The sequence below is a fragment of the Zingiber officinale genome, chromosome 9A, assembly GCF_018446385.1.
Source record: "Zingiber officinale cultivar Zhangliang chromosome 9A, Zo_v1.1, whole genome shotgun sequence".
NCBI classification, from domain to species: Eukaryota; Viridiplantae; Streptophyta; class Magnoliopsida; order Zingiberales; family Zingiberaceae; genus Zingiber; species Zingiber officinale.
Genome location: NC_056002.1, coordinates 28,070,561 through 28,084,244, shown reverse-complemented (window position 1 = coordinate 28,084,244; position 13,684 = coordinate 28,070,561). Strand labels below are relative to the sequence as shown.

Sequence of the window (13,684 nt, the reverse complement as noted above, 5' to 3'; positions counted from 1 at the left end):
GTGACAGCGGATATCTAGTCAATTTTGATAAATCTGGATGTCTAGTTAAAAACATCGAAAACCCTGAAATTAGACTTAAGGGACTTAGGAAGAATAACATTTACACAATTGACCTATCAATATCCTCAATAAAGTGTCTCCTGACACAACAAGAGGAAACCCAACTGTGGCACAGAAGACTGGGTCACACGCACACTAGACTCATTTCAAAAATGAGTCAAAATGGTCTAGTTAGAGGTTTGCCCAAATTTAAATTTGTTGAAAACTCAATCTGTGATGCATGTCAAAAAGGAAAACAAACCAAGTTAACCCATAAGTCAACCAACCTAGAAAGAACTAACACCGTACTTGAGCTCCTTCACCTTGACCTATTTGATTCACATGGAGCCAAATCACTAAGCAAGAACCAATATTGCTTAGTAATAATTGATGACTACTCTAGGTACACATGGGTAAAATTCCTAAAAATAAAAGATGAAACCTATGAAATATTTAGCAATTTTTGTAAATTAACAGAAAATGAAAAAGATACTAAAATCAAAAGAATAAGAAGTGATCACGGGGGGGGGGGGGGATTTGAAAATCATAGGTTTACCCAGTTTTGTAAAATAAATGGATACCAACATGAATTTTCATGTCCTAGAACCCCCCAACAAAATGGTCTAGTAGAACGTAAAAATAGAACACTACAAGAAGTCGCTAGAACTATGCTAAACGAATATAACTTAAATCATCAATTTTGGGCTGAAACAATAAATACTGCAAATTATATTCAAAACAGAATTTTAATTAACAAACTTCACAATAAGACACCTTATGAACTTTACTACCATAAAATTCCCAATCTAAACTATCTAAAAGTATTTGGGTGTAAAGTTCACATTTTAAACACTAAAGATTACTTAGGAAAATTTACACCCAAGTCTAACCAAGGAATATTCTTAGGATACTCCTCTACAAGTAGGGCATTTAGAGTATATAATCAAAATACCTTGAAAGTTGAAGAAACAACTAATGTAATATTTGATGAAGAAAACAACCTATCCAATATAAATGAAAATATTGACATCGCCCCAAGAGCTATAGAAGATGATGAAATTCAACCTAACCTTAATGAGTTAGAAGAACCCGTTTCTGACCCACAGACGAGACCAACTAGAGTAAGTACCTCTCACCCACTTGACCAAATTTTGGGTGACCCAAACCTAGGAGTCAGAACTAGATCATCCTATAGAAACCTAAGTCAGATTGTCCTTATTTCTAAAATTGAACCTAAGACTATAGAAGAAGCCCTACCTGACCCAGATTGGATCATTGCAATGCAGGAAGAATTAGCATAATTCGAGAGAAATCAGGTCTGGGACCTTGTACTTAAACCCTTAGATAAATCTATAATAGACACCAAATGGGTATTTAGGAACAAGTTGGATGATCACGGTGATATAATAAGAAACAAAGCTAGGCTAGTAGCCAAAGGGTTTAGTCAAGTCGAAGGCTTAGACTATGATGAAACCTATGCTCCAGTAGCTAGACTCGAATCCATTAGGATGTTATTAGCCTATGCAGCAAATAAAGGGTTTAAGTTGTACCAAATGGACGTTAAGTCAGCCTTCTTAAATGGGTTTATCAAGGAAGAGGTCTACGTAAGCCAACCTCCAGGGTTTGAAGACTTAGACTACCCAAACCATGTATTCAAATTAAAAAAGGCATTATATGGACTAAAACAAGCCCCTAGGGCATGGTATGAAAGATTATCTAATTACTTAATATCCAAAGGCTTTAATCAAGGACAAATAGATCCGACCTTATTTGTAAAAACTATAGAAAAAGACATCTTTATAGCCCAAATCTATGTTGACGACATAATTTTTAGCTCAACTAACTCTAAGTTTTTAAAAGAATTTGTTAAATTAATGGAAAATGAATTCGAAATGAGTATGGTTGGGGAACTCAACTTTTTCTTAGGCTTGCAAATAAAACAAACTAAAAATAGAATCTACATTTATCAAACTAAATATGCTAAGGAGTTAATTAAAAAATTCTGCATGGAAAATTCAAAAATTATAAATACTCCAATGGCAACCAACATTAACATTGATTCTGACCCTGAAGGAAAACCAGTAGACCCAAAATACTATAGGAGTGCCATAGGTAGCTTACTTTACCTAATTCAAGCCGACTCGACATATTGTTTGCAGTAGGTATGTGCGCAAGATATCAATCCTGTGCAAAAGAGTCACACCTAACATATGTTAAAAGAATACTTAGGTATATTAAAGGAACTCTAAATGTAGGACTTTGGTACCCAAGAACTTGCACCTTTGACCTTTATGGTTATTCTGATTCAGATTATCCCGGGTGCAAATTAGATAGAAAAAGCACAAGTGGTAGCTGCCAGATTCTAGGTCAGTGCCTAGTAAGTTGGTCAAGCAGAAAGCAAGCAACATTGTGTTGCTCTATCCACTACAGAAGCTGAATATATAGCTCTAGGAGAATGTGCATCTCAACTTTTGTGGATGATGCATACGTTAAAAGATTATCAACTAGAATATAAAAATACAAAAATCTTTATTGATAATATCAGCTCGATTAATCTGACCAAAAATCCTATTCACCATTCTAGGATTAAACACATAGAGGTAAAACACCACTTTGTAAGAGATCACGTAGCTAAAGGTGAAATTACACTCAACTAGGTTGAGTCCAAATCAAACCTAGCTGACATCTTTACAAAACCCTTACCTGAACTTGAGTTTAGTGCACTTAGAAGGCAAATAGGAATGTGTTGGGTAGAGTAGGTGTCACATTTTGTTATCTCGTTTTTTTTCAAAATCTAGGAAAAATAATTTTCAAAATTCCATTTCTTTTAGACTTTTCAAAAAGTTGGACTTAGCCTAAGCTTACCCCCTAGAAATCATGTTCCCCTAGACTCAAACCAGAGCATCTCACAAACACCTAGGTATACCTTGATTGTGATTGAAAAACATAGAACGACGTGAGATGCATAGGGTACAGCCTGGACTCAAGAATGCTTATATCTGTGCATCGATATGAGTCTGGGCGTTAAATACGCAATATACATCAATCAAGTTAAGTCGTCCAGCTCTAGTCAAATCTAACTGGACCAAAGTAACTTAACTTGACTAACCATGTGAAAGCTGTTGCCCTGTAGACAATCAGCAAGTAGCTAAAGGTTAAACAGTTGGTAAAGGATATTAAATTTTCTAGTTAAGCATGTTTGATCTTAAGGGCTCTGATACCTAGCAAGTTAATTTATTGAACATGACTCATGCTTGGACTTAAGGACCAACTGACTTTGAATGAATAACCTAAACCAAATTTTTTAGCTACATTACTCCCTCCTTGTCCTAAAATTTAAATATTATCTAAACTTAAGCTAAGTTTACTGTTAACCTAAGCTTTCAAAATTCAATACTTGTAAGCTAAGTTCCAATCTTAATTTTTAAAACTTTATTGAACTTAGCTAACTTTGTAAATTCCTGCACAGTTTTTTTTTCAAAACTTAACTCAGTACATTCAAAGATTAAAACGCAACCTTTTAAAAAAAAATTATATTTTTACTAGCTTTTAAAATCTATCAAAAAGATCTGCTTCCTAACAGTTTTATAATGTTAACTCAGCTTCCAAAAAGCTAACATCATCTAAACTATTAAATATTTTCTTACTTAGCTAAACTGTTAAATATTTTTCAAAATCTTGTTAAATCAAAAGACTATTTTTACTTATTTTTTTGATATATGACAAAGGAGGAGAATAGCAATAAAATTCAAATTTAAAATAATAAAAAAGGGGGAGCAATAGTTAAGGGGGAGCATATAGTTGGTGTTAAACTTTAAATTCATAGGGTTTAAAAAGTAAATTTACTTTGTTAAATGTGTTCATCTATTCTTAGCAAATTTGCCTGTGTTAAAAGTATTCATCTATTCGTTTGTTTACTTAACTCTGAATTTGAGTTGCCATAATCAAAAAGGGGGAGATTGTTGGTGCTGGAAGCATCCGACGATCAAACTCGTGTTTTGATAATGACAAAGGATTCAAAGTTAAGGTGTTTTGTAATCTAACAAGTCTGCTTGAGGATTTCAGGAAAGTCCTAGCTGCGGTTAGGCAAAGGGAAAACCCTAGGGGGTGGTAACCCTAGGTCATAGGGGGTGGTAACCCTATGCGGAAAGTCTTGGCAGGTTGATGGCTTCAGGCAAAAGTCCTAGGGGGTGGTAACCCTAGGTGGAAAGTCCTGGTGTCGCGAACCAGGTGGAAGACTGGACGGGCTGGGAAGCGGGTGTCCAGCAGAAAGTCTGGAAGCATCGAGCGCCGAGCAAAAGTCCAGTCGATCTGGAAGATCGTGGACGCGTTCCCCGTAGAGGGAACAGTAGGCGTCGGGTCAACTTAGGGTTTCCGGTCGGAAACTCGAAGTCAGACCCGGACAGTCCGGAGACTGTCATTACTTTATATTCATACTATTATTTTGTATTAACTTTGTGGTGCAGGTATTTTTGGATTAACATACTTGCAGGTACCAAAAACACAAAGAAGAACTCAGATGAATAGTGTCCGAGGCGCCTCCATGGGGCTTGGAGGTGCCTTGGGTGCAAAACCTGAGCTGGTGTGAGAAGCAGGCTTAAGGCGCCTTGGATGGATTGAAGGCGCCTTGGACAACTTGGAGGCGCCTTGAAGGGTCTGAAGGCGCCTTCAGGTCGCGTCAGTTAAAGGGTTATCGCAGCGAGCAGATCGGGATAGAATTCAAGCTTCAAGGCTCCTTGGAGCTTGTTTAAGGCGCCTTGAACCCTGTTTAAAAGCAGGGTTCGAGCAGCACATCAAATCATCAATTTTCAAGTCTTCTGTCTCCAACGTGCTGCTCTAAAAGACATCCGGAAGTGCTGCTACAAGTCTCTGACGACCCGAAGCTCCAAGATTCTATTCTTGGCGTCGGTACCATTAGTTTTCTTTATTTACTTGTACTTCAAAGCTGTAACTCTTTTTCGTACTTATAGTTGTTGCCCACAGAAAACGATCAAGGATCGCGAGCCTTCGAGTAGGAGTCGCCACAGGCTCCGAACGAAGTAAATCTTTCGTGTCTTTGTTTGTACTTGTTTCTATTTCGTTCCGCTGCGCTTATACTCGAACGACTTACTCGATACGATTCCGATAATCGAAAAATGAAATAGCCACGAGCGCTATTCACCCCCCTCTAGCGCGTCTCGATCCAACAAATTTATCTAGAGAGCTATTCTCTAGATCCTTTGAAATGTAAAATGAATCTACAATGGGCATCCATGTTGTGGTTCTTAGGAAAGTGTTGATGCCTTTCATCATGACATCTCAGTTGGAAAGTTTCTCACCTACATTTGTTAGTCCATTTAAAATTTCTTTAATTATAGCATGAAGTAAAGATACATTTTCTCCTTTTTCAAGTTTGATGTTGTCGAGTTGAGTTTGGAGAAGGTCTCTTTTTGCTAACTTCGCTTCCGATGTGCCTTCATGAAGCTCTACTAGCTTCTCCTACAAATCTTTAGCACTCGTGTAGTTGCCAATCCGTGTTACATCTTGTTAGGGAAGAATATTTAGTAGATGATGCATCTTTCTTTTGAGTTTGCTAAATGTTCTTCCTTTTGCTTCTTGCTCCATCTTGCTTTGTTGATTATCATGTTATTTTCATCCCTATGTATCTTGAAACCATTTTCCATTATTAGCATAATATCGAAATTGATATCGAAGAATACCTCCATTCTCTTCTTCCACCAAGAGAAGCCCCCTTCAAATATGGGTGATTGGATGTGTGAGCCAGTCATTTTGTCGAAAGTGCTCTTCTCGACGATTAGTCCGTTGAAGGGTGTCCTCACTCTGATACTACTTGTTGAGGATTGGAATGCAGACTAGAAGGGGGGGGGGGGGTTGAATAGTGGGTGCCTCCAAATCGTTCTTCTTTCTATAGTGTTAGTTGCACAAGCGAAATAGAAATAAAATAATGAGAGCAAATAAGAATACAAACACTAACATGATCGATGTAACGTGGTTCGGAGATTATTTGCTCCTACTCCACAGCTTGTCCTTGAGATGGATGAACCCTCAATCCTTTAGTGGATTAGACCTCGGCAATCTCCGGCTAGATAATCTCCTTCTCGGTAGAGCAAAACCTCTCACAAGGTACTCTTCTTTTTTACAAGATTGAGAATAAGATTTGGAAGAAGAGTGTAGGCTTTGGGAGCTTTGGGCAAGAACTTAGGAGTTATTCAATGAGCATCAGTAACCTCCTTCATGCCCCAAAGCTCCCCTTAAATAAGAGGAGAGAGTTGAACACAAAGTCAACTCATCTCGGCACCAGTCGACTGGTGCATACATCAGTCGACTGGTGTAGCTGTTGGACACAGCCAATGGCACTCCGCAGAATCCGGGATTCTGCTAACGGCTTTCTACCAGTCAACTGGTGTTATCACCACTCAATTGATCTTCACAACTGTCGAGCACAAAACCATTCTGCGCTCTCGTGAATTTTGACCAGTCGACTAATACCTTATATTCACTCACACTCATCCTTTCCGAAGTCACCCTTGAAGCCCTCTTCCTTGGCCTTTGTCCCTCAGATGTACTTGAACCTGCGGCTCCTCTGCATGTCATCCTTCACGTTGCCTTGAAGTCCACTTCCCTCGGCTCCACTTCGTTGCTCCTCATTCGATGGTCCCTCAGATGTACCATCCTTCACCATCTCAAGAACTCGAGCCCTACAATGAGCTTTTCCCACAACTTGGTCGCACCAAGTTCCTTATGTGTTTCACTAAGTCTTGCATGACTTAAACACATGTCAAACATATATGAAAGTCTAACTTAAACTCTTTGACACACACATCAAAACTATGATCGTACCCGATCAACCTAAGTTGATTGCATCAACATTCTCGCCATGAGACGCTGTCCTTCACAGGGAGCCGCCGTCCCTCACCGTGAGACGTTGTTCCTCAACTTGCCATTTTCCTCTCATGCTTCTCCAAAATTAGGTTTTCCCTTACCAAGATGTCATTCCTTGTAGTGAGATAGGCACTGTCGTCGGCCTCCGTCCCTCTCCGTTAGCTTATGGGCACCACTATCGACCGTTGTCCCTCTCTGCCAACCTATGGAAACCACTTCTAGACATCGTCCTTTGTTGAGGACCACCATGAGAGGAAAAGGAAAGAAATGAAGATAAAATAAAAAAATAACAAAAAAAACTAACTGACACCTTCCATGGTGGCAAGTGTCCATAGTCGCGCACAAAGGGATGCACATCATGTTATGTTTGAGTGATGTCCTTAGACAAATACCTTATGGCTTGTATTATTTATTTTGATAATATAGATTTACTATTTGAGTGAATTTTACTTACATATTTGAATGGTCTTAAACTCATTTACTGATTATCCACAATATAACTCATAGCATAAGAGAACTTATGATTGAATCATAACTAGTGAGAGTCTCTATTGTAAGTGATCCTGTCCGAAAGCTGAATCAATGGACGCTGGGCACGTGACGCTCTCCAAGCTGCTGTCGTGGATCTCCAGTTGATCGCAAGGTGCTCCGGCGAACCTGCACAGAAGTCGGGCCGGGAAGGGGTTCCCGGCGATGACCCTCTGATGCTCAAGTCAGGAAGACGAAAAGCAAGAGGGTGGCTTTTTAGATCAGAGATTTTCATACCTCCGGTGAAGTTTAAGGGCTCTTATATAGAGCTATGGGAACTTGGTGCACACAAACTGAGGTATACACGTGTCCTATACCATACCGCAGCAGGGGCTTGTCAGAAGAGCATGTCTGACGCCATACTGCTACAGTCTGAGCGTCTCCTTGATGGGACAACAAAATCCTTTGTCGTACAATACTAAGTATGGCCTGGTCCTCAAACATGCTTGTTGTCAGCAGCAGGGGTTACTAAGATGACGTACTTGCTGTCCCAAACTCTTTGACTTCCTCTTCCCGGATCGGCTATCAAACCGCTCGGCCAGACTATTCGCCTTTGGTCTGGCGTTAGTGGTTGTCCGTCCGGGGTGATTTAGAGTCGTCGTCCGCTCGGCTCTCATGGCCTGACACCCTGGCCGAGCGGGAAACCGCTCGGCCTTTATTCTTGATTTGCAATGCGGCTGAGCGGACTATCCGCTCGGCCATATGATCTTTTTCCCTTCATTGGAAATTTGGGCTCACGGCCAGATGGTTGTCTTCTCGGATGAAGGTCATTGCCTAGAGCGCCTGCCCCGCCCGCTCATCGAGCCCATGGGGTTGACCTCCCTTTGGCTATTGACCTCCACGTGTCGTTGACCTTACCTTCATGAGGGTGTTGGTTGCTACTCGGAAAGCCTAGAGGTTCCACTGTACAAAAATTTTGTACAAAGGTCTGAACCTTTTCCTAGCTACCATGTGTTCTTTTAAATTAAATTTTGGATCGCCTGCGGAACTTTACACGTTTGATCCAAAACTTAATCTATTTGTTCTTTTAGGTTTTGACTTGGATCTCCTGCGGAACTTAACACGTTCGACCCAAATCACCTTAAGTTATTAATTCCATTAAATATTAATTTCCATAATTGGTTCCCAGTACTAACGTGGCGAGGCACATGGCCTTCTTGGATATGGGAGCAACAACCACCGACTAGACAAAACCTTTTATAGAAAGCTAATATTTAATTTCCTAAAATAACTTTTGGTTAACCGAAAAGAACAATCAAATCACAAGGAAAAGAAAAAACAAAAGAACACAACATCGAAAAAACATATTCGAAATACTAGAATCGTAAGCCTCTTGTATTTGGTATTATTTCCATAAATAACTAATATGATGCGGAAAAGGAAAAACTACTAGTTATACCTTCTAGAAAGACCTCTTGATCTTCTACCGTATTCCTCTTCTAACCTCGGACGTTGTGTGGGCAACGATCTACCAAGATGAGAAACCACCAACCACCTTCTTCTCCTCCTAGCTAGGTTCGGCCACAATAAGGAAGCTTCACCAAGGAAGAAAATCAAAACACCAACCAAGCTCCAAGAGATGCTAGCTTCCTCTCCTTCTTCTTCTTCTTCTCCAAGTAGTATCCGGCCACCACAAGAGCTCCAAGCAAGAGATAAGTTTCGGCCACCACAAAGAGGAAGAAAAGAATAAGATGGCCGGCCAAAATAACTTTCTTCAAGCATGAAGAATTTCGGCCACCACCAATGCTCCAAGGGATGCTAGAGACGAGACTTGCTTTCTCTCCTTCTTCTTCTTCCTTGATCCGGCCACCAACAAAAGCTCCACCAAGAAGATAGGTTTCGGCCATCAAGAGGAGAGGAGAGAAAGGGAAGGCCGACCACCATACCAAGGAAAAAAGAGGGAGAAAAATAATAGAGGTTGTCTCACATGAAGGCACCCTCACCCCTTCTTTTATATTCCTTGGCCTAGGCAAATTAGGAAATTTAATTACAATAAAATTTCCTTAATTTCCTTGACATGATTTAATTGAGAAAAATAAAATAAAATTTCCCCAATTAAATTCAAGTGACCGACCACATCATGAAGAACAAATTGGACAAGTTTCAATCAACAATTAAAACTTCCTAATTTGTTTCTGGAAATTTTTAAAATTAAAATTTCTCTTCAAAAATCTCTTCATGGTTGATAAAAAGAAATTTCCATAATTTTAATTTTACAACATGTGAATAATTTTAAAAGAGAAAATAAAATATCTCACCAATCTATAAATAAGGAAAGAGATCTAATCTCTTTCTTTAATCTTTTGTAGATCTTTTATAAGAGAAATATTTTAATTTTAATTCTCTTTAATAAATTATATCTTCCACATAATAAAAATTAAAATTAAATTTCTTTTTAAATTTAATTTGGCCGGCCCCCACTAGCTTGGGTTCAAGCTAGGGCCGGCCACCCAATTTATACCTAGGCCGGCCCTAGCTTGTTTCCAAGCTAGTTTGGCCGGCCCCTTTAGGTGGGTATAGAAGGTGGGTATAGGTGGGTATAGTACTCTATAAATAAGAGGCTACGATAGGGACCGAGAGGAGGAATTGGTTTTGGTCTCCCGATGAAATTAAGCATCCCGTGTTCGCCCCGAACACACAACTTAATTTCATCAATAATAATTCATTCCACTAAAGAACTATTATTGAACTACCGCACCAATCCCAAATTACATTTTGGGCTCCTTCTTATTATGAGTATGTTAGTCTCCCTGTGTTTAAGATAACAAATGTCCACTAATTAAGTAAGTTACTGACAACTCACTTAATTAATATCTAGCTCCAAGAGTAGTACCACTCAACTTCATCGTCATGTCGGACTAAGTCCACCTGCAGGGTTTAACATGACAATCCTTATGAGCTCCTCTTGGGGACATTCTCAATGTCACGCCCCAGAGGAGTCCCCGTCCGAAGAAATTTCGACAGCATCTCCCCTGTACGGCGGACAATCTGAAACTTTCTACATATCTCCATACCTCAGCCACATGCGGCTGGAATAATAACAATAAATATAACACAACCACACAAACATCCACGCAGTTATATATAATCAAACAAAGCAGTAATACTCTGACTCGAAAACCACCCTACTCAACTACACTCGTAAAACTCAAATCCGACGAAACTCACCTCTTATGCCGACCCGACAGGCATGTAGTAGAATAAGACCAAATAAAATCCATCGACATCACAATAATAAATACAACGTCCAAGTATCAAACAAATCAAGTCTAAACATAGACAAACGAGAAGAAAACTCAAAAGTCAATCAATCCTCGAGGTCTGCAGGGGATCTAGTACTACGTGCAGTGGGGACTAGCGACTGGAACTCCCTCCGGACAACATCAACCTGAAAATAACAACAATGGAGGCGGGGTGAGTCCAACACTCAGCAGGTACAGTTGATATGCAAAGTAAAGAAATAACACCTAGCACTAATCATGCGTACAGTCTCCTGATAAAGATAAAGGTAAATGTAAACCGAAGAAGACAGGAGAGAATCTGTGCTAACCAGGACCCGGTATAAGGACAAACAGTCCGAAAGGTATAGAAGACCTGTATGCATGTCAAACATAGGTATCCAAACAATATGCAGCATATAAATGCAGCAAACACAAACACAAGCAATAAATGCATCATGCATATGATGTCAATGTCATGGTCACCCCTGACGCCAGTCAGTCAACTCACAACAAAAGTGGGACCAAGTGGGTAGGGCTGTGACAACCGTGCACTCAGCAACACTACTCCTGATGAGTGATCAAGTGGACGGGATGCTGTCGGAGTACATACGTACTCCTACCCCAAATCATAAATGGGGGAGCGCAATGCTCTCATCTCCCGGTACACTATGACGGGGAGGAATCTCTAACATGCTACACGCTGCGTCACACTACCCATGAGCGGATCAACGGAGCACCGGAAGAGTCAAACTGACGTGCTACCACGCTGTGTCACGCTACCCATGAGCGTCACAACGGAGCACCGAACAGTGATGAAAACTGACAAAGTGCTCGACAATAATGGAGCAATCTCTCACACAGCATGCAATCATGCGAACGGTGCATGTCACTAAGCATGGTAATATGCTAAATCAATCTCTGGACATATAACAATGGGCACCATAGTGAATAGATCAAAACAAGATATACTGATCAATAAGGTATCAAACCTAGGTCCTGAACATGTGAAACATGGTTATATCACTACCCATGAGCATGTGAAATCAGATAGGTATCAATACGAAATGCAAACAAACAATCAATCAAGCAGGTAACATGTATCGGGCAGTGATTAACCGAAACAAATAGGAAAACACAATTAATGCAAATTGTTAATTTCATTACTAAGCATATCAAAGACAATAAGTCAAAAGTACCCGCCTCCAATAGGAAATGTCCAATCTGGTTCGAACACGACGTCGAGATACTCGTCTCGCGTCAAGGTCCTGTGATACCAATAGAGATATATTTTATTTAGCTAAAATTCCAATGAATTGCTAAATAAAATTCTCAACACAACTTAGGACAAAACCCTAAGTCATAATCATTAACTTACCTAATTAAACACATATAATTTAGTTACTCAACCTGTATCAAATAACTAAATCAAACTCTTAATTCAATTAGGAAAACCCTAATTATTGATTAACCTTAATTGATCATCAAGTAACTTGTCCACATCAAAACCTAAATCCACCAACTGAATACCCCAGTGCACAGAACCTAGTCAGCCGACACATGAATAATCATCTAACAAAATCAAGTACACTATGATCTACAACTAAGCATATGTTTAATCCGTAGACCACATCATCTCAATACGTACCAAGATTCCCACTCCTTACCTAACTTCACAGCCACTGTTTTGAACTGGAATCAAAGAGTTGATAGCGGAAATTGCGCCGCTAAGGGCTGTTGGCTGCTGTAAACAATACAAACAAACAAAAATCAAAAATTTCCTACCAAACCATGTTCCCAAACGGACCCAAATCAAAATCCAAATACCTAACATGCCTTACCTACTCGTCACCCTCTGTTTCCTCTCTGCCGGCGACTGGTGGCGAAGAAGAAAGACCCGCCAGTGGAGTCTAAAGCACGGCAGAAGGTTGCTGGACCTTAGCGTCGGCAGTGGACGTTGGGGCAGAGGGTAGAAGAAGAAAGAAAGGCTTGGGAAGAGAGTGAAGATGAGGCCGGCGTTAGGGCACAGGTAACGGCGGCCGGCGCTGGGGCACAAGACAGTGGCGAGAGGGCACTGCAAGTGAGCAAGGGCTCGGCTAGGGTACGGGGTGGCCGGCGGTGGCGCCGGCTCTGTGCAGCGGCGCTTGGCGTCACGGCGGCAGTGAGGAGGGGGCGTCGGCGATTAGGGAAAGGAGGAGAGCAGGGTGTGCGCACGAGGGAGATGAGTAGAAAGCAGAAAAGGAGGTGGCCGAGGGGTTTAAAACTTCAGCGAGGAAGAAACCGCCGGCCGGCAGTTAGGGCTTGGCGTCGGCACCTAGGGCTCGGGAGTGAGGGAGAAGAGAGGCGCGCAGGGGGTTTTTTCGGCGAGAATAAAAAAAAAAATTAAGAAAAAGGAAATCTAATTATAAACATTTCCTCGCTTAAATGGATAGCCTAAACAGGCTTTTCCCGGACCCTGTTTTTTATCCTCGTTAACTCGTCCGTACGAGCTCCGAAAAATTCCCGAAAAATTTACAAAAATTCTGAAAAATTCCTTTATTTATATTCGCCTATTTTTCGATATTTTACACTCAATCTAGATTACTAGGACACAGTTTCCTTCTATAATCAACAACACACACTATAAGTGATATCATTTCCCAACTTATCGGGCTTATTGATTCATCGAACTAAATCTCACCCATTGATAAATTAAAGAAATAAATATCAAATATATGTGCTTGTTATTATATTAGGATTAAGAGCACACACTTCCATAATAACTGAGGTCTTTGTTTCTTTATAAAGTCAGTATAAAAGAAACGACCTCTAATGGTCCTACTCAATACACTCTAAGTGTACTAGTGTAATTATATAGTTAAGATAAACTAATACCTAATTACACTACGACCTTCCAATGGTTTGTTCCTTTCCATTATGGTCGTGAGCTACTGTTTATAATTTATAAGGTACTGATAACATGATCCTCTGTGTGTGACACCACACACCATGTTATCTACAATATAAATTAATTGAAC

General features: G+C 40.2%; 1 long non-coding RNA gene across 1 annotated transcript; it reads right to left on the bottom strand.

Moving 5' to 3' along the window:
• Positions 1 to 11,881: 11,881 nt before the first annotated feature.
• LOC122021946 lies at positions 11,882 to 12,788 on the bottom strand. The gene is made up of 3 exons (XR_006122717.1): positions 12,509 to 12,788; positions 12,335 to 12,411; positions 11,882 to 11,935 (listed from the first exon to the last, which is right to left on the bottom strand). It is a non-coding gene; the product is annotated as an uncharacterized LOC122021946 (long non-coding RNA).
• Positions 12,789 to 13,684: the final 896 nt, after the last annotated feature.